At 43.2% G+C, this 19,683-nt stretch overlaps 1 protein-coding gene across 1 annotated transcript in view; it reads left to right on the forward strand.

Annotated features, from left to right (window-relative positions):
* Positions 1-19,683, forward strand: part of LOC308335475 (transmembrane protein 151A-like) — a gene marked incomplete at both ends in the record, with an annotated part of 32,170 nt that overhangs the window by 1,493 nt on the left and 10,994 nt on the right. The gene's annotated exons all lie outside the window — the stretch shown is intronic.

A 19,683-nucleotide genomic window follows, 5' to 3' on the forward strand; every position in this document is an offset into this window, starting at 1 on the left:
ATAATTCCTATAGCTTACCCCATTTAGTCTTAATTATAAAACATATTGTGGTGGTCACCGACTCACAGTATTGTAGGCCTATGTTTATCGCTCACTTCTCCAGCAATATACCCAGCTTCTCAATATCAAAACATTATCACCTCACCTATCCTTGTTGCAATAATAGGATATATTAGCTGTGTGTGTGTGTGTGTGTGTGTGTGTGTGTGTGTGTGTGTGTGTGTGTGTGTGTGTGTGTGTGTGTGTGTGTGTGAGATCTATAGCTAGAGCTAAATCCGTCATGTTTACATGACATCATGTTCACTTCTTGTTCTTGTGTACATTTATTGAATGTTCATTCACGTACACTGCATTAGCTAACCCGTAACTTAAGTCTAACTTACAATCCATTGAAGCCAATATGGCTACTGGACAAAAGATTGAATGACCTTATTGAAATTATTGTTTTAGGATTGGAATGAGACAAAAGCATCTCCATGAATTGAAGGCTTCATGGGGTGTGCAATTGATGGAAGATAAGTATTTTTGGGGGTGAACACTTAACGTCTCTCTCTTGTGATTGATGTAGCAGCAGGCCAATGATTTTGTTAAAGGGATGATGTGATCCCCATGATTCTGCCAAAGATGCAAAAGTCATGCTAGGTCAGACATCAATATTATAGGAATCTGTGCAGATGACACACATTTGAGCAGTGGACTGTAAGCACATGTATTTTACTATTTAAGCACTCATTTTTGGAGTATTTATTTTTTCTCTTTTGAAAGCTGATGACATTCACTGGGCTACATTTCAAATATAAATATTGTAATTTTGACTCCACTACATTTCTATGAAGGAACTCTTTTTGATATTCATTTTGTATTCATCCTTAATACCCCAACTTTCTTTTGACAGCAGGAATTGGCTTTCATAATTTGACCCCCCAGCATTAGGATGTATTAGGATGTTGATATTCTTTCATCAGCCAACACTCCCCACTGACAGGTAGTACCCCCCCCCCCCCCCTTTTGATTTACATCAAAAGGGCATGCAAGCTCAAACCCACAATTCAACATTTTGCTTTTAAGATGTTGATATTCATTTTGTATTCATCCTTAGGACCCCCAGATCACACCTTGGAAAGCAGGAGTGTCTATTTCAAACTAAAGTGTTTTTTTGACTGGGGGGGTCATATTTTGACAGCAGGAATTGCCTGTCATAATTTATTATTAGGATGTTGATATTCATTCATCAGCCAACACTCCCCACTCACAGGTAGTACTCCCCCGACCCCCCCCCCAGAGAGGACGTATAGGGCCTTAGTCCTACTCCTCCTCCCAGCCAACACTCCCCACTGACAATTAGTAAAAATTTATTATAAATTGAATCAGCCACTTATTGAGTCCCATTTCAAATGCAGTGGAAATAGCTGATCTACAAGATCATGGCATGTTGCAGTGTGACACGTGAGCTTGTAGTCAAAATTAAAAAAATAAGAATTCTGACCATTTCTGAAAATGGACTTCGTTTGTAATTTGTACTTTTGAATACTTGAGTATTTACTTGAGTGTATATACTTTATCCACCACCGCTGCTAATAACCAACCAAAAGGTCACTTTTAAGAGAAGATAAAAGACAAAATGGGCTGGCTAGCTGCCAAAGTGGCAAGTAGAATTGACAGAAACTAACAAGACACATTTACCAGCATTTTGTCTGGTGGACTGGAGACCGGTGACATTTTAAAGCTCAATATCTGTGCCTTTAAATTGGCTATTAGAGTAGTTCATTGTCTCACTGTCTACTGTACTTCCATCCCCCTCTCTCTGTTTCAATCTCCGGCCGTCTTTAGCCTTTCACACTGAGTTGAGTTCAGTCAGTGTCTGCAGTGCAGTCCGGGCGAATATAATGCAATGCATTTCTGTCCGCGTCTGTTCTCCTTCTCTGCCTCCATTATTACTACCCCCCCCCCCCCTTGTATCTCTCTAAACTCACCCTTTGGTTTGTTCTTACAGCACACACAGCTCTGCCTTTCCTGGACAATGTAACATCATCCACCAATCTGTCTCCCTCTAGCTCTCTCTCCCTCACGTTTACGTTCCTCCTCACATGCACTCACTCACATCATCCTCGGCTACCTACCTCCACTTTCTCCTTGCGTGCAACCTAAGTGGAGGTTAGGTAGTAGACAGCAATTTCATATGCATGCTTGCACGAATGCATGTGCACATGCATGCTGTTAATGGGTCCATTGATGGAATAAATGGGTCAGCTCAGCTGATTGTAAAAGAGGAGTGGGGACTGGGGAGTGATAAGGGAATGGATAGAACTAATAGGAGTCGGCGTGCTCGTGCTGTGTATACAGGTTTATGTGCTCTACTGCTCTTGAACCTGAAGTTCTGGGATTCACCACATTGCTCTATTGGCTGCCACAAAAGTCACCTAATCTTATTTTCACAGTGTCGTAATCTTCTCTTCGCAGTCTAATCAACTGATCCTCGTTTTATCCTAACATACTAAAGGCCTATTTAGGACTGTCATGCCAAATTTGGGGTTTGCCCCAAAAACACCTCCTTTAAATCTTACTACTGTGCTTATAATTGACCAGGGAATAACACAATACAGGGGGAATCTATTCATATATATATATGAGGACAAAGCACTCAAATTTTCCTTATTTTTTGTGGGGGGGGGGGGGGGCAAGGTGGCACAGTTGGTAGTGCTGTCGAAGAAAAAAAATCCACTTTTTTACAATTGGCACTGCACGTCGTACACACCAATAATTTATGCCCAACATGTATACTTACTGTATGTTGTGTGTTATGAAATATTAGATTAATTAGTAAGTATGTGCAAGGGCTTCTTTGGATTTTCTGTTAACTTCAGTTTCGTGCTCAAGGGGGAGGGACATGGTTAAACATACAGGTTAAACATACAGGGCATTTATTTATTTTATGTCCTCCCCCCCCCCCCCCCCCCCTATTATTGTTTAGGCTAAGATATTTATGTTCCAAGAATTTTAAAGGGAGAAAAGATCACAACAAGGGCAACGCATATTAAAACGCAACGCAGTTTCAACCTTCATCAGGGAAATTGATTTGATGAAACGTTGCCCTTGTAATACATTTTTGGGGGAGCTGCGGATATTTCGGTTTCTCTTTTGATTATGCCTCTTCATCCAGCACCTGTCCTAAATACAGGTGTAAGACGAGCACACACGTCACTTCCAATGCACTGTGTGATGCAGTATACGTTGCATCACGCCTAAGGCTGTCTATTATTACAATTGAGAGAATTCCACGTCCATAATGCAACTTAATTTGTGCCCACCATACAGGCCAGCATTTTCACTAATCGGGATTCGGGGACAATTAAGGTGGCAAATTCTACTATGGTTTTTGGAAAAAGGTCTTATCCCTATTTCCTAGATAATATTTCAACATGACAACCATATACAATGGCATACATTAGCATTCCTATATGGATGAGGCTCGCACTACTGAATGGACAAGCTGTGACTGGATGAGGAGACAATCCCGATGGCCACGAATAGTTCTGGGGTTTGGTGGTGCTGTGAGATGTTCTATTGTAGATAGCAGACCTACAAGCTCACAAAGTGGCTCAGTAATGAAATTTCAAAGATGTATGCTCAAACAGCACATGTTAACTGAGCCATCTAACTATAAATGCACCACGTCTCTTTATGTCTGTACGTGTGTACGTCTGTAATGCACGTAACTCGAGAACCGTTCGAGAACTCCCCACAGAGAGTGCAGTGCCCGGCGTTGAGTCGGTCGGACCCACGGTTGTCCAGAACCCTCTGCCCAGGCTCTGGACAGGGCCCCTGCCCAGACTCCATATATGGAGCTGGCCTGTTTGGACATCACAACACCCCATATTTGGGCATGCCTGACACAGAACTATATAGGAATAAAGACAGAGACAGATACAGTTCAAGTTCATGTATCACGGAGGAGTGACTACCGGAGAAGGAGGCAACTCTTTGGCGCCTCCTAGTGAACCAAGAGTTTTCAAATCACTTTAACACAATCGGCGCTGGGATTTCTTTCAAAATAGCAGCTCGGGGTGCCGTGCAGATATGGCAGCTTATACTCTGAAAGCCCCCCACTTCCGCAATGATTAAGCAACTTACCTCGCTATGATTACGATAAAGTCACTCAATAATCCCTCACGTTCATATTTTAAACGAGAGGCATGTTGAATGCAGAAATGAAGAGCTTAGTATATCCATCTGTTTTATTTCTCTAGCATCCCCCAGCATGGTGATGCTGGGGTGTTTTCCTGCAGACAGACACACTCCCTTTGGCTCCCTCTGGGTGTTTATATCTGTGTTTACAGTCGGGACGTCTCTGGGATTTTAGCCAATAACAGCACGAGGGTGTGACTGTGTGTTCAACCCAGCAGTTTTATAATGAAAACACGTTGCAATGTATAATATATATTAATCCATATCTTAGTTTTACCAACATTGTTCACGTGAAATAGTAAGTTTATGATTATTTATTGAAAGTGGGGGTCCACCTGCAGCAGGCAGCCCTCACAACGGTGGCACTGGCTTACTGGCTTACACCTTACTTCATTTAGTTTTAGTCATATTTTAGTCACCTGGAATGTTTTAGTGTTGGTCTAGTTTTAGTCGACTAAATGTCATAAGATTTTAGTCTACTAAATCTGCATTTCATTTAGTCGACAAATGTATTTTGCCGGGCCTTGATGCCGTCGTAATGGCTCATTTCATTTTACACAAAGCGACGCGTTGTTAGCTTGTAGATCTGCTATTTTCAGCATGCAACCAAGTGTAAAATGACTTACTGGATCTCTTGTCCACTAGTACCTTCACAACTAGTTTCTATCTGTTGTCGAAATTGTCAATACATTTAGTCTTAGTTTTAGTCATCATAGCTTAGTTTTCATTTAGTTTCCATTTAGTTTTCATCAGTGAAAAAAGGTAGTAGACGGACAAAAACAACACTGCCCCCGGGGTGCATATGCATGTGTTTCTCGGGCAGACCTCGCTCTCCGCTGCTCGACTCCACCTGGGGAGAAGTCATGATAATCCCCCACCAAATCTCCTGGTTACATCAATATCGTTCATGTGAAGGGGAAGCCTGTACCCCATATGAAGTGGGTTGTACTGTATATGCTTATTTGTTGAGATGGTGGCAGTCGCTATAGTGAGTCACCACCACCGGATGACCTCCCGTGGTTGCTGTCCACGGGAGGAACATTTATATTTCATTGTGTGTGTGTGTGTGTGTGTGTGTGTGTGTGTGTCTGTGTGTGTACTTAATTGTAACCTATTCCAGCTAGAGTAAACTGCAAAAACTCCTATACTCTGCATGGCAGAAAATGGGGAAACAATGATTGACTGTCCCCAAAAAAGTATTAAAGCTATTCATGTGTCCGGTTCTGGTGGCCAAGTCATATAGACATATGCAGAGTATGCAGAAGTGCCGTTCACGCCTGTACACCACTGCCTTCACGTTTCAACCCAGCTCGCTGCCTCTTAGACTATACTGGCCAATCACAGCGGGTCTCTCTCTCTCTCTGAGAAAAAACACGGTCAGTTGCCAAAGCAGCCAAAGACTCATCGCTGTCTGCCTTCGTTCAAAATGTGCTGTGTGTGTTCTAGTACAGTACAATGGCATCTTGTTTGTTAAAGTGCTCTATTAAAATCCACTCAAGAGATGTGGCGGAAGTGTCGAATCTTTTAGGTTTGTATATTTTCTGTTTTACGATTGCGCCTCATTCATAGCCGTATCCACCACACCTCTCTCCTTAATGTTACCTCTTCTCTTCATTCACCACGCACTAGGATTGCTAATTATAGCCACTCTAATCACACCTCACCAGCTAAATCGCTAGGAACAAGATACTTTACTGTACTAGTGTACTAGACAGTCTAACATCAGGGTTATTTTACATCTTCTGCCCAGGGAAGCTTTGGCTTTAATTAAAAAGTATTACTTTAGTATACCTTTTTAGTAGCAGGAAAAGTAGCTTAAAAAAATAAGTGAGCTGAACACCGTATGAATGAAGCCATGATGTGTGTGGTATTTTTTTTTTTCCATTGGTGGATGCCATAGCCTGCTCATAGCCCCTCATACAAAAGCTAACAGTGATGTAAATAGGTTTTCAATGTAATGAGTCCTGGGATGCAGGGATGGTCTTTTAGATGATTCCCAGGGACATTTTACAAATTGCAGCATTTAACTCCCATTTCATTTTATATGTGTCACGGGACAACCCGTGCCCTGTAGACACTAGAAGACTCCACAATGTAAAACTGAACATTACAAACGCACGCTGCACAGCTGCTTCCATTCATTTACTGTCATCAAGCTCCTTGGAGGTGTGGCTATGTGTAGCATCATATACTCTTATCTGTGTTGCCTAATTCTATTATAATTTGTTTGACTTATTTGATGCCTTGGATCAGAAACCGTGTTCCAGTGACATCATCGATGGGGAATACAAGCTAATAAAAACTGCAGGCTTTCTTGTCCTGAAAAGTTGCAATGCGAAAATGGAAGCAATCGTTCTCACGATAATGAAAATCTAAACATTTTTGTAAAAGAATCTTGTTAAAAAAGGTATCTGCCTAATGATGTCACTGGAAGACGGTTTCTAAACTGCCCACAGCCCTCCTATGAGACACAGACTGAGTAGAAAAAAATCGCGCCATTTTATCGTGATTATTAGTGAGGACCTTATATGAATTATATGAAGATAGGTTGAAAAGTGGTTAAGTGGTCCTTTAACACTTGGCCATGGAACCTGTGATGCTAGCATTGGACGACCAACCTTTTTCAAGGCCGACAGCAAATGTTCTCGAAGAAGTTGTGATTCGTTTGTTAGTTTTCTTGTTTGTTCGTAGTGTGCAGAAGGAAAGGAGACATGAATCTGACCGTCATAAGATCTGTTATGATAGTGCCATGTTCCGACAGACACTACACACAAGACCCCCTCCCCTCCTCTCCTGAAACAAACGGGAGGGGAGGGGAGGAGGGAGAAACAGGAGGAGATGTGGAGGCAAGCTGATCGGATGTTATGCAGTGTGATTCTGTTGACTGGAGTTGTATGTACTGTACGCTAGGGTTGGGTGACGATACGACTCTATCGTCAATCGTGATTTTACAAGTCCACTCACTGATTATTTTTATTAGGCGATTTTTTTTCTTTTGCTAAATAAAATTAACCTACAGCGAAATATGTATGTAAATGTGAGCAAAATGCGAATCAATTTGGGCCAGCAAAGTCGTAACAGCTGCCGGGTGGAAAGTGGAACCCCCCCCCCCCCTCGTTATAATGGACTGGTATGCTCCCAGGGGTCGGGGAACAGGGCAACAGCGCACCGCTCACACTCTCACTCTGGGCTCAGTGGGCTGGCTCAGGCTGCCTGGCTGGGACTGAAGGAGGCTAATGTACTGTAGCCTACATGTTGTTTAAGCTCCGGACCCATGCAGTTTAATAATATACAGTCACACCAGAATGGAACCTACGCTAACACAACAGGCTGGTGTTGGCTTGTTGCTGCTGATTGAACTCCACTTCATCTCCGCCTGTATTATGTTATTGACAACGTGAACGAACACCAGCGCTGCAAAAACAGACAGATCTACAAGCTCTCAACGCGCTGCAAAAGAATATGCAGAGATGGGCGTGTCTGCGGTTTCTCAACGTGTTGCGTCAGTGGCGCGTTGAGAGCTTGTGGGTCTGTCTTTTTCTTTGACTCGCGACCTGCTGTAAACTGTAATCACATTGCACGAATATATCGTCTATCGGCGATTTTGGGCTAGCATATTTGTGCCTGGTTTGCTGGGACCAGATTACATAAATGACCATATTTCTTACGTCATCATTGAGAGCTAGTCATACATATACACACCACGTACTCTGGTCCCAGCAGATCAGGCACAATTTGCTATTTTATTTTACTGATTATGTATATAGTATACGTCTGACTAGCTCTAAATGATGACGTAAGACATATGGTCATTTATGTAATCTGATCCCAGCAAACCAGGCACAGATTTGCTGTTTTTTTTTGCATACACATCAAATGGCGGGTTGGCTGTCACGGTGAACGAAGACCTGGCGAAATTATTACTTGCGCGCTCTGCTTGCGCAAGTAATGATTATTATAACTAAAGCTAGCAAAAATAAACTAGAATAAAATAAATGCTCTACATATTTCGGGATGCAAAATGATCGTGTCTGTACATGCAGTAGTACAGTAGTGCATCCCGTGGATGCAGAGGTTGTTGTTTCATTGCGTCCCTTAACTATGAACTGCGTTTTGGGATGCATAATGCACCCTATTTTATTTTTAATCTCTGAGCTAATGGCTAAGGCTTTAGGTCAGTTTAAATGTGAACACAGATTTTATTTCCTCCAACGTGTAACTAATGTTCATGCATGCCACTTGAAAACTTGTTAAGGAGGCCATATAGTACACCTTTCACTCTGATGTAAAGAAATTGTACCCTCATGATATTTGAAAATTGCATTAGTCAATATCAGGATTGCAATTATTTTGGGCAATTAATTGTGCAGATCTGGATCATAACCTCTCCTTGTAGACGGTAGGCGGTTGCTGATCTAATATGCCTACTCAAGAAGAAAAAGAGGAAATACTGTACCGTTTGACTCACTTTAAAAAGCACATCACATTTGCAATTGTGTTTACTTACTATAAGTTGCATGTTAAGTTTGAAGTGAACTCATTGTTTCTTGTAGTAGATGCACTATTGCTCAACAAATGATAAAATATGCATAACATTGCAGGCCGCTAATATGGATTGTTTATCTTTTTTTAAACTTAGTCGTGGGCTGGGCCCTCTCCTATGTATTTTCACTCCAATGCACCATCACTGGGGAACATGCAATCAATCTTGTCTACCGGTTTGTGCTTTGTGCAGGCCACTGGCCTCACGGGTCCATTACTGTTGGCACTGCAGAGACGAGAAAACGCTCATCTGGTTGTGAAAGGTTAAACATTTATTTATGAGTCCCCAAGGTCAGTCCCCAATTAATTATCGATGGAGTAGCTCCAGGTAGCTGATGATGACAGTGCAGATTAGAGTCCTGCTTCTCTGGAGTATTGTCCATGACAGTGTCTAATAAGAGTATGAGATGTTGGACACCCATGAGAAAAGGACTTGTACCATTATTGACTAGACGACAGAGTTAAGGTGTCGGATACAGGATGGAGAAAGAAATGTTCTAATAAGTGAAGACCGTGTTGTTGAGAAGATGGAAGGAGTACTTTGAGGGAACGGATATGGAGTTGCCAGGAGTTATTTGTGACAGAAGGGTAGGGTATCGGTGAGAGAGAAGATGTTAGAAGAGGAAGGCCAAAGTGGAGGTTTATGGGTGCGGTGAGAGACTATATGCAGGTGGCAGGAGTACCGGATAAAGAACGGAACCAGATAGAAAAACGATCTTAACAATTTACAATTACAATTTAGGCATTTAGCAGACGCTCTTAATCCAGAGCGACTTAGAAGAAAAAGCATGGCAATACATCACATACATAAAAAGTAGTTATCATGAAACATGCGTAAGCTAAGAACGTTACAGTGGAATATCTATATCATGACTACATAGGCTACAATGCAATTCTAGTGCTGTTTACATAACATGCTATAAGTCTGTATCAAATTCTATCTAAGTCTACAAAGAGTTTGGGACGTGTGGAGCGTTGTCCCGGCGTTTTTAGTGAGGGTACTTCCATCTTCCCTGCGTTGGAATTTAAGAACCTGGGCCACTAAATCAAAGATGGCCACCAAAGACTGATTTTGCATTTCAGCATATCTTTGCCTACACTTTTGTGATGTCAATCACAATTTTAAAAGGGGTCACGGTGGCACAGTTGGTAGTGCTGTCTCCTCACAGCTAGCAGGTCCTGGGTTCCATTCCAGCTCTGGACGCTGTGGGTGCTGGCGGTGTGTTTCCTGTGTAAAGGAGCAACTTGGACACGCATGGCATGAAGGAAGCATGAGTTCAAGTCCCATATATGGGGACTAGGTTGACGGAGGGTGTGTAGAGCCCAGGATCGCATTAGATAATTGACGCAGGGGTGAAAAATGGACACACACACACACACACACACACACACACACATTTCGATTTCTTTATTCGAGTCCACATTTATAAAATACATTATCAAGGGCACAAATATTTTCAGTTGCTTCTGATACTACGCACTCGAAAGTCGAAACATCACGTGTCTCAGTGCTTGAGTCCAAACAAGCCCTAAATGTACAGAATATAGGCAACACATGAACTTATTCACAGCAAACATTGGTCACTTCAGTCTGTCATATTTACCAACACCGAAAGTAAATCATGGGTACAAAAAGCACCTTCTCCTCCAAATAGACCGACTGCCTATAATGGAGGAGATTGAACAGTATGTTGCAAGCTGCTTTGCCTTACACTTGGACAACCCTATAATCCTCAAGCCTCTGACCACTAGCCTGTGGACATGGCCCAGGCTGCCAAATATAAAAACAATGAGCTGGCACGTATAGCCCAGTTGTATAATGGCCTGTACTAATGGTTTATATTTTACTTGTTTAGTAAGGAAAGCTTCCTCTAAACTTGAATCAAAAGCACAGCCAACTTCCAATAGAAAAACCTCTCTGCTGTTCATACGTACATCACATAGGTGACACATCTTTGGCATTAATGTTCACATTTCTGTCATGCCTGGCTATATACAGTCCTTTGTAAATATTACAGCCGTTTAATATATGAGACATAGGGCTGTATTTTGCGTGTCTTAAGTACCAGGTCTTATTCCCTAACTTGAGTAAACTAAAGACCTGGAGGCGTGATCAATGCTCTTTGGACACTCAGAATAGCCAAATGGCATTGATCACGCCTCCAGGTCTTTAGTTTACTCAAGTTAGGGAATAAGACCTGCTACTTAAGACACGCAAAATACAGCCCATAGACTCTATGGTCTGATGCTGTCCATGGTGTAGACAGTGAGGGTCATGATTATTGGGATACTAGATTGATAGATTCAGTTTGGTTGGCAGCACTTGGAGGCGTGCCTTTACTGTGAAAATGAGAATGTTCTCATCAATCGCTGCGTTTTTTAATTGAGTGGGACACGGAGTGATCAGCTGACTGGAGGCATGCAAGCTTCCCTTGCAGCCGTAGTCCTGTCCAGCGCCGTTTTCTATGCTGCTCTCTGAGCGCTAGAAGATGCGCATGCGCGCCGTTGTTAGGGAGCGCGCTTGTTGTTCTCACACATACACACACACACACACACACACACACACACACACACACACGATAGGGCAGTTACTTTCAATATCTCCACATGCCTGGCGGAGATGGAGAACCTCCTGTGAAAACGTCTGCTTCCTCCTCTGAGGTCCTGGAACTGAACACAGACCCCACAAACATCCAAATCCTCCCTTGTTGGTTTTTTAGATCATTAAAGATTGATTTGTTGCAGAAAAAGGGATGAGTAAGATGGGAGGAGGAGAAAGAGGAGAAAGCTCTTTTTTTGGGGGGCTCCCCGGAGAGGTGCAGTCTGGCACTTTCCTGCCATCTCTTTTGGCACACTGTCTTTGCTCTTAGAATCGCACCCCCTCCCTTACCTTTCTTCTCCCTTCTCACACTCCCTTCTGCCATCCTTTTGCTCCCCATGTGTGCATCCAAACAAGAAGTGATCACGGATGACAAAGCTAGATGCATATTTCGTGACACAGTTTTCAGTTTTCAGAAAAAACGTATGTAGTTGGTTCTCAAACTTTTTCATGTGTAGGACCCTATCTATTTAGCTGTGGACCCCAATATCAAAATATTTTTTTCCAGGGATCCCCAGAAGCATATATTTGAGTTAAAAAAATATTTTTCAATTTCAATTATCAAACAGCAGATCTACAAGCTCATAGCGACACAGAGAATAGCCAACCAACGGATGCTTTCCCGGGTTTTAATGGGTTAAAATCAGGAAAAGTGCATGGAAGGAGACAGTGGCAGGCTGGCAGATACCTTCATGGTTATCAGGCCATTGGTGCTACACCGGTACTCATCAGACGAGTGAGTCCAGTGAGAGGCAGAGGAGGAGTATGGATGTAAGAAGGATGAGGAAACTTTGCAATACATGCACAGTGCACTTCTTTGGCTCTTGCAGTTGGCATTCGTATGTTTTGTGCATTTTGTAGAATTCATATTTCGTACCGTATTTTCGGCTTTGAATAGGAGTTGCTTCTTTATAAAGCACGTGCCAGGACAAAAGGAAGACACTGCTCATCAGAGAGGTAGAGAGAGAGGGGGGGGGGGGGCTGGGGGAGGGGAGAGAGGTAGAGAGAGAGGGGGGGGGGAGGAGGTAGGGGAGAGGGAGAGAAAGCAAGGTCACTCAGTACTTTGATGGGTTTGCACTGCAGTGTATTTGTCTGCTCAGGACAAACAGGGTAGGGTACTACTGTACTGAGTACTATATTCATATCCACCACACTGACTCTACACGACAACATAAGGCAGTTTCCACTGAGACACGTTACACACATACAATACTGTACTCCATCTATGAACCTCCCCCTACATCTATCTATCTATCATTTATCTACTGTATCTCTATGTGGGGTTTTCCTTTTGAATTTGTAGATTTCGGCTGTCAACATTTATTTGTGTTCACTATGTGTGGAACATTGATACACTCTAGCGGTGATAAAGTGTATCACAACATCTCTTGCGTCATCTTGCATCGTAATTAAGTTTATTTTCATTTACTTAGTGTTTGAGCATTGTAACGTGATGGGTAATTATTTGTATATGCAGGTGTGATTCATCAGGTTTAGGGTGCGGGTGTACATAGGCTATAGTTAGGATTTATATTTAACCCCTTTTGGAAACTGTAGTACAAATCTTTGAATATATATTCTTTCAGAGCCAACGTTTTTTAACTCAATTCATTGCGTCTGGGGTGGGGGTCCCTGGAACAACGTATTTTCAGACTGGGGTCGGCGGCCAATTACATGAAATGGTTTGAGAACCACTGACATAGAAACATGGGTTTTTCAGAAAACTGTCAGGATTTAGAAGATATTTTGTAGAAGGATTGGATTGGAATGTGCATTCAACAAGGTACTGTAGATGTGCACATGTGTGAAGACCCATTCGTCGTTCAGGTTTATTTGTTGTCGCTGGTCTGTCGTTATGTATACAAATGTGCCTGTAAAAGTTATTATAATGTGAAACATCCTTATTGTACTCGTTTTATATACATTATTTTAGTCGCTTTATATTCTGCTGTTGATGGTGTGTTTTGTCTATTTCTTTTTGTGTTTACAGTAAAATCACCTGCTCTGCACTACTGCGTGCTTCAACGAAGAATACTAATAATCAAACCTAGTAATCGAACCATGCTAGTTAGCTCACGCATCGTACTAGACTAGTTTGTAACAACAGTTTAGATTATGTGTTTCTGTTTACGTGTATGAGTGTGTTTATTTCTATTTTTATATAAAGGCAACAAAATACATTTTCGTTGTGGTTTGAGTGTTTATTGCATTAAGTTGAAGTTGAGTAATTGCACAGTGTTGTTGGGCAACAGCGAGCCTTGTCAGAGGGAAATCGCTTGGTTGAATGTCTATATCAAGTGATATCTGAACACCATCTCTGGGTCTGACAAATAAAGTCAGCCAGACAAGGCTTGTTTACAAGCAGTACTACAGGTCAGGAAGATTTATTTTTAACATTCACTCCCTTAATCCCTTCTGTGCTGTAGGATAGTCCACCATTCGTTGGCTTGGTTGAATTTGCTTGTATATGCCCTTTAAGCTAGTTAATTTATTAAACAGGGACCTAAAGAGTGTCTGTACGCGGCACTGTGCACGTGAGTACATCCGTGCATGTGTATACTATATGTGCGGCTGCGCACGTGCATGCCAGGGTTGATCGCAAATGGTGGCTCCCTTCTGCTCGATAGAAAGAGAGGGATGGAGACAGAAGAGAGAGGAGGTAGAGAGGTGTGTGTGTGTGTGAGAGAGAGGGAGGATTCTTGTGATTTAAATCTGTGGTTTTAAACCTTTTTCATATCGAGGTCCATTATTTATTCAGTTTTTTTTCCAGGGACCACTATTTGAAGAGATTTAGCCTCTCAGACTAAAAGCTTACACTATTTTGTTATCGTTGCATAAGACTTTGTCCACAATTCCATGCTGTATTAATGTGGTACCATAGGAGAGATAACAGGCAAACGTTCAAAATAATACCTGGTAATTATTTTACTTAAGTAATGCAGATGTTTAACAATAATTGGACTTGCATAAAATAATCTTACGCTCAAGAGTTAAAGATCTACAGGGGTCCATTTGGTTACAACTCTCCATCATTTAGCTGGGGACCACCTGGAACCCTCCCCAAGGACCACTGGTGGAACCCAGACCACTCTGGGCGGGAACCCATATTGGTATCTTACCCCCTCAGGCCGGGCACCCATATTTGGGTTCTGTACAGTATGTACAGTATTCAAAAATGTTAAATTTTTGATGCTGCTATATAAATATTTGAAGTTTTTCAGAAACCTTAGGTCAGGATTTAGAGGCGTTTTTAGAATCGGCCTTAGGCCTAAATGGGTTAAGAACCAGTGAATGTATGGCTGTGTCAGACAGAGAGAGAGAGAGAGAGAGAGAGAGAGGCAGGCAGACCGTGATTGAAAAGGAGAGAAGGATGGAGGCTAACGGACAGACGGACGGACGCCGGGAGGGACGGAGGGAGAAGGGTGCATGAACTTGAAAACGACGGAAAGGAGAGATAAAGGTGGATAGAGCAGAGCTATGAGCGGGTGAAAGAGAGATGTGCAGCGGGGGGGCAAAATGGACACAATTATTGAGAGAAAGGGAGATGGATGGAGGGAGGGAGAGAGGGAGAGATGGAGGGAGATAGCGATGTGCTGACAGGACAGGGGGACTTGGCCGGGAGAAAGAGAGGACGTGTCCTCCATCGGTGTCACCCCATCTCTCTCTCTCTCTCTCTCTCCTCTCTGCATTCAGCATGCATAAACATGATCAACCTAGCCTTTCTTGTCCGTCCTGCATTACACACATTGTCATTATCAGACTATTGTGTTTCTGAGTCTCTCATCTCTCGCATGCAAGCACACACGCACACAGTACGTAGACACATGTTCGGCATATTATGCACTGTCTTTGTCTCTCTCTCTCTCTCTCTCATATACAGTATACTTACTGGATATACATACGTGCAATCATGAGATTCCAGCACATACGAATTTCTATACACACATACCTTGAACACCCTTTCCCTCTCTGCATTTCTGTCTTGCATGCAGAAACGTACATACTGTACACGACACATGCATTAAACACATTAAAACCGGGAAAGCATAATTATGTGTAGTAGTGTGTACATTTTAGAGCTCTCTCTCTCTATATCTATATCTATCTATATACATACATACATACACACACACACACACACACACACAGTATATCTCTCTCTTAAATCAGATTAATCAGAAAATCGATTAATCGGCGGCATCCTATATATTTTATGTATATATATATATATATATATATATATATATATATATATATATACACACACACAGACAGACAGACGCCTGTAGCAATAGTAGGTTTTTCAGTGAACTGGATTTAGTAGGCATTCAAGTTTGTACTTTATTGTTACATCTTGTGTACAGGTACATAAGTAAAACTTATTTTAGTTTGGCTTCCTTACAGACAATGCAGCAGCATAATATAGATGGCATAACATTCAGCGTTTTTCTTTGCCCGGTTTCACTCTGGTTCTTATCAGTTTGTTCATGTATCTGATTGTTCGGGGGAAGAAGCTTTTTTCCAGTGGCTTTGAGACTGCGAAAACGTTTTCCATGCGGCAGCATCTCAAACAGTCTGCGGTTGAGATGGCTTGGGTCTTTCATAATTCCACGAGCTTTGCTGACACAACGATTGTCGTACAGGGCTACGATGGGGGGGAGATCACATCCGCTGGTGCGTTCGGCTGTCCGCACAACCCTCTGCATTGCTTTGCGGTTGAGGTCGGTGCAGCTGCCATACCAGGCAGTGAAGCAGCCATTCAGAATGCTCTCTGTGGCGCCTCTGTAGAAAGCTTTTAGGACTTTGGGGCCCATGACAGCTTTCTTGAGTCTTCTCAGGAAGTAGAGGCGTTGTTGTGCTTTCTTCACCACCCGCTCCGTCTGTACTGCCCAGGTGAGGTCTTCAGTGATGTGTACTCCCAAGAATTTGAACTCTCTTCCACTGCAGCACCGCCGATCTGGATGGGAGAGTGGTCTCTGGGAGGTCTCCTGTAGTCAAACATCAGCTCTTTTGTCTTGTCGACATTGAGAGCCAGGTTGTTCTCCACTTCTCTCCTGTAGGCTGTTTCATCATCGTTTCTGATCAGGCCTATGACTGTGGTGTTGTCTGCAGACTTGATCACTCTGTTGGAGCTGAACAGAGCCACGCAGTCATGGTTGTATGGGGGGGGGCAGAAGTCCTTGTGCCCATATGCACCACCTGACGTCTGTCTGTCAGGAAGTTGAGGATCCAGCTGCAGAGGTTTGTGTTCAGACCCAGACTCTTGAGCTTGGTGTCTAGTATGGAGGGGGGGGGGTGTTAAACGCTGAGCTATAGTCTATGAACAGCATTCTCACATAAGACTTTTCTCTCTCCAGGTGAGAGAGGTTTGTGTTGAGAGCTGTTGCGATCGCATCATCCGTGGCTGTGGCTCAGGAGGTAGAGCAGGTCGTCCAATGATCCCTGGGTCGGCGGTTCGAATCCCGGCTCCTCCTGTCCACATGTCGAAGTGTCCTTGGGCAAGACACTGAACCCTACATTGCCTCCAATGAGTCGGTCGGTGTGAGCTTGCCACCATTGGTGTGTGAATGTGGGAAGTGAGGACGCTGGTGTTGACTGTTCGCCGCTTCACCTCCCAATGTATGAATTAATGTAAAGCGCTTTGAGCACTTAGAAAAGCGGTATAAAAATGCAATTTATTGCCCAGGCAGTGGCGTGGCCCGTCTAGGCACCCGACTGGTAATCCAGTCGCAGTGTGCCGCGGGTTCGACTCCCGAGCCCGACACGGCCTTTACTGCATGTCATCCCCCCATCTCTCTCCCGTTTCCTGTCAGCCTACTGTCTGTCCCTTCAAAAAACCAATAAAAGGCGTAAGCCGCAAAAAAATATCTTAAAAAAAAAAGAAAAAATGCAATTTATTATTCATTATCTGTTCTGGAGATACGCAAATTGTAAGGGGGTCAAGTGTGGGTGGCAATTTGTTGTTGATCATTCCTATGATGAGTTTCTCAAAGCATTTGCTCACTATGGCCTCATTCACACGTATCAAACACAATCAAACAAATGTTTGGTCATTTCCCATTAGAAAAGCATTGTGGTGGCCTAAAAAAAACAACAATTTCTTGATTGGTGTTTGATACGTGTGAATGAGGCCTATGGGTGTAAGTGCTACAGGCCTCCAGTCGTTTAATCCTGTTTTTTTTGGAATAGTTTCTTTTTTTTTTTGCCTTTTATTGATAGTTACAAGTGAAGATAGACAGGAAATAAAAGAGGGAGAGAGAGAGAAGGGAAGAGACACGCAGCAAAGGTCTTCATGAACGGGACTCGAACACGCGACACGCTGTCGGGTCAGAGCCTATATGTGGCATGCGCCTGGACCACTAGGCCAGTTACTTTTTACAGCTTGTTGTTGCCGTCGGGCAGAAACCTCTTATCTCCATTTTCAAACCTTTTTTGAGTTTGTCGTAAATTAACACCCTACTTGATCCCACTACAGCGTCTCAAAAAAGTACCTTTAGTAGCAGATCTACAAGCTCGAAACGCGACGCGAAGCAACGCGTTTTGAGCTTGTTGATCAGCTACGTTCCAGTTTTGTGACATATGAGGTTTCCACCTGACCGAGACGATTTGTGGAATCGGCCTGACGGATCTAAATGGGTTAAACACTCTCCCTCTCGCATGCACAGCCACACATGCCTGTACATACACACTGTCCGTATCGCTCTTTCATACCCTTTCCCTGACACATGCCTGCATAGACACGAAACGCACGCACGCACACACACACACACACACAGTCACTGCAGCAGCAGTAGTGATCTTGTATGCAACTGATGGCTCTGGGTGAACGGTCTGGAAGCATCGTTCTCATCTAAATTATTCACACACAGACACTGCTTGCAAGCGTCACGACGCCGTCCAACTCTATGTAGGACTGTGCGTGTGTGCATATTTGACAGCGACACAGTGACGAATGTGCCTAACAATACATGTCTGATGTTTCTGCTCGTGCGTTTGTTCTCGAAGACTGTAGATGTATTGAAGAACGACAATGTCTTTGTCTGATGTATACTATATGCGCATGTTTGTTGTAGACGGGATTGAACTTGAAGTGTGTGTGTGTGTGTGTGTTGTACTACTACTGTGATGTCTTCATTATGAACGCAAGGCTGTCTCAAATTATGCACTTAGGGGGAGAGAGAGAGGTAGAGCTATAGGTGATGAGAGAGAGACTGTGTGTGTGTGTGTGTGTGTGTGTGTGTGTGTGTGTGTGTGTGTGTGTGTGTGTGCATTATGTTCTGCACTTATCCTATGATGGCGTGATGTGTGGTAGGAAGGTAATGCATTCCTATGGTCAAGCCCTCTTCATACACACTTAGACAGACAGACAGACAGCATAGCATGGAAATATGACACCCTTTACAAAACATGATGATGATGATGATGATGATAGAGAGCAAGGATCTCCTTCACAAGGGGGTCCGGGCATATGAAAGCTTTGCCTTACTTTGGTTTGGCACCATCATCAACATGAAGTCACACAGAAACAATCACCCTGCCAAAATGCTCAGACATCACCTTCCCACATCAACAACTAGCCAGTGCTGCATTATCTCCTGACTCCCATCTCTGCGTCCTCCTAACCACCTACTCGCCTGTCCTCTTTCCCTTTTCTTCAGTTTAATGTGATGCTGCTAGCTAGGCCCCTAACAAAAACACCATCATCACTCCACGTGTTTTTTTTGTTTTGCTTCACTTCACTGGCTCCCTGTGCCCTCCAGAATTGGGTTTTAAAGTACTTGTTTACAAAGCTCGGGTTAGGGCTGGCCTATATCACAGACTCCCTGTTGTTTTATGTTGCCCTTCATGAGCCATTAGATTCTCTACCACAGGCTTGCTAGATAATTATGTAGCACCCCACCCTACCCAAAATAACAATTATCTAAAGTGATCCTGGGCTCTACACACCCTCCACCAACCTAGTCCCCATATATGAGGGACATGGGGAGAGCAACGGACTTGAACTCATGCTTCCTTCATGCCCGAGTGTCCAAGTTGCTCCTTTACACCTGACAGGGGGGAGTTTCCCTGGTTGGACGTAGCGCGTGGAAGGAACACGTTATTCCAAAAAGTTCCTTTCCCCTTAAAAAGGTTTTTAAGGGCCAAAGTCTGTTTTCAATGGTCATTACCTCCTTGGCCATTTATCTTGATCTCTCTAAATCACTACTTTGTCTCTTTGCTATCGTGTCTTCTCGTTTCTCTCCGTTACAGATCACCTGTTTTCCCCTCTTTCTCAGCCGTCCTCTCCTCCTCTCCGCTCTGTTCCTCATCTCTTCATCATGCTCCGTCTCCCCATCCTCTTTTGTCCAGTAGCAACA

The sequence above is a fragment of the Protomyctophum bolini genome, assembly GCF_963924005.1.
Source record: "Protomyctophum bolini genome assembly, chromosome: 20".
Taxonomy (NCBI): domain Eukaryota; kingdom Metazoa; phylum Chordata; class Actinopteri; order Myctophiformes; family Myctophidae; genus Protomyctophum; species Protomyctophum bolini.